At 33.3% G+C, this 2,554-nt stretch overlaps 1 long non-coding RNA gene across 1 annotated transcript; it reads right to left on the bottom strand.

Annotated features, from left to right (window-relative positions):
• Positions 1-259: 259 nt before the first annotated feature.
• On the bottom strand, positions 260-756 carry LOC129913513 (uncharacterized). The gene is made up of 2 exons (XR_008772058.1): positions 524-756; positions 260-459 (listed from the first exon to the last, which is right to left on the bottom strand). It is a non-coding gene; the product is annotated as an uncharacterized LOC129913513 (long non-coding RNA).
• Positions 757-2,554: the final 1,798 nt, after the last annotated feature.

Genomic DNA, 2,554 nt, shown 5'->3' with positions numbered 1-2,554 from the left:
CCAATTAAATCGCCTTCAATTATAACTGTTCCGGCACTTCTTGGTATAAAATATTCAACTTTAAGTAATTCCTAAAAACCGAAAATATTATTTTCGCACTCAATAAACCTTCTTAGCTATTTTCAACAATTTCCAAGTGTTTACATCATTTCCTGTCTTAAGTCCGAAATAATATCAAAAACACTCTCCCACACACAATTTCCTTCTGACACCAAATCCTCCCACGTAGAGTTTCCAATCTCATATTTCGTCCAAGGAGTAAAAGTAACCCATATCCTTATTTTTTCAAATAAAACTTTCACTTTCCAAAACAATAAACAACAAAAAGTAAATAAAATGATGAAATAACAAATATAAATACAATTGCGAGCAATATTTCCAAGGTAAAGAAATAAATTCCATTCGTCCTTGGCTCCTCTTCTGGCGCGACCAAACATTATACCAATTCTATACTTCTTACTGTATCAAAAAAAAATAAGCCTCGATAAACAAACAGAGTATAAAGGACAAAGTTTTTCGTTACCTTAATTTTGGCGCTTTTTATTGCCCGAAGAAAGGACAACAATAATCGGTATTATATTGAGCGCTCTCTCTGGAAAAGATGCAGAATATCCTTGTACGAGTGCGAGAGTATCATATTATTATTTGCCTTTAAGTCTTGTGTGCTGTTTGTGTCCACCCAACGGGAAACGGTTTTACTTCCAAAACAACAATTGACATTCAAAGTTGCAAAAGCAATTCTATTTCTTTTTTTTTTTTCTTCGTGGGAGAGACAATTTCTGTTATTACCTTTGGATTCATATCCTTGGATATACATTAGTAGCCACATAACAAAAAAAAAGAAAAAAAAGTTTAACGGCCAATAAGCCATTTATTTCGACCAAAATATTTGAAAGGAGGAGGCTTTTTTTTATCGAAACCAAAAAAAGTTGTGATTTTTTTTTGGACAGGGGCGTAGTTGAGGGTCAATTCATAGGGTTTAAGTCAGTAATAAAATTGACTTCTTTTGAAAAGAGCATAAAAACGTATGTTTATGTTCAATAAAAGTGGTGAGCCTAACGACAGCTTACTGTTCATTGTTTAATGTTAAATGCAAATTTGAAGGTTGAAAAGGCTTTATTTTTTGTTGGTTTATAAACTTTTTAGCTTGTTGGTAGATGAAGAAAATTTGAATCTTTTAACAATTTTCCTGTCCATGTAATATTTTAAGAAACGCCCTTGAACATATTAATAGATAATAAGTATTCGGAAATATTTGATAGAAAGTAACTTTTAAAGGTTAGATTCAGTGGCGTACGTTGAGTCGCCGGGGCCCCGGGGTGAGACTAAATTGTTGGGCCCCTTTGATATTTGGGGGCCCCTTAGATATAAAAAAAGTGCGTATACGCCATACATTTCTTTGTATGGATTATTTATTTTTAGGTTTATTTTAATGTTTTAATATGTTCGTAATGCACTTTGCTATACTTACTTAAAATTTCTATAATAAAAGTAGTAAATACTTGTACTAGGGGCCCCCAAAATTAAATATTTAGAGACCCCTAAAATAAATTTTTTTTTTAGCTTGATAGTTCTTGGAGCCTCTTTTCTGAAGTAATATGTACACATTTGATTTTCCATCATCAAACATATAAACTTTTGGGGCCACTGAAAAATTATTTTTGGGGCCTCAAAATTAAGTGCTTAGAGGCCCCTAAAATATAATATAATTTTTTTGGATCCAAGAGGTATTAATAGGTATTGGTACCTCTGTTCTGAAGTAATATTCGTAATGCCACCAATAACGTAATGTTTTTATTTTGGGCCCTGATGTATTTATGTTGGGGCCCCTGAATTGGTATTTAATTTTCCATTTGATTGTTTTGAACCCCTGAAGTAATAGCTTTTGAGGATCTTCAAATAATATTTGTCATGCCATCAGAAAATTTGATGAATATTTTTGGGCTCCTTAGTAATAGATTTTGGGGCCCCCAAATTAATATTTGATTGCCTCTCAACTAACGGGGTTCCTGAAAAATTATTTTTTGGGACCCTTCATATAATATTTCTGGATCCCCGAAGTTATATTTTTTGGGGCTCCTAAGGAAATATTTAGTAATCCATCAACAAATGTAATTTAATTTAAAAAACAATTTTTTTTAATTTAATTTTTTTTGACGCCCTGAAGTAAAGGCTTTTGGGGCCCCTAATGTATTATTTGTGGTTGCAATTATTTTTTAAGTAATATTTTTGGGGGCCCTAAGATAAAATTATAATTTTTCTTTTAAAAAAGCAGTTTATTTTTTTGGGGCCCCTGAGGTAGCCTTTTTATTAAATGAATATATATTGTGTGGCTACCAATGCATTGTACATTACACTGAATGACATAATTTTTTCCCATTGTATCCGAAGTGATTCAAATACATTTTAATTTATTTCGAAACTCAGTTTATGCTAACAGTTTACTTCTCTGCATTGTCTCCAGTAGGGGCCCTAGGGTCGGTCGGGGGCCCCGGGGCGCCGCCCCGCTTGCCCCAAGGGAGTGTACGCCCCTGGTTAGATTGAATGTACCATA

This window comes from Episyrphus balteatus, chromosome 3 (genome assembly GCF_945859705.1).
Source record: "Episyrphus balteatus chromosome 3, idEpiBalt1.1, whole genome shotgun sequence".
Taxonomy (NCBI): Eukaryota; Metazoa; Arthropoda; class Insecta; order Diptera; family Syrphidae; genus Episyrphus; species Episyrphus balteatus.
Note: the sequence above shows the minus strand (reverse complement) of the source record. Positions and strands in the feature narration are given on the sequence as shown.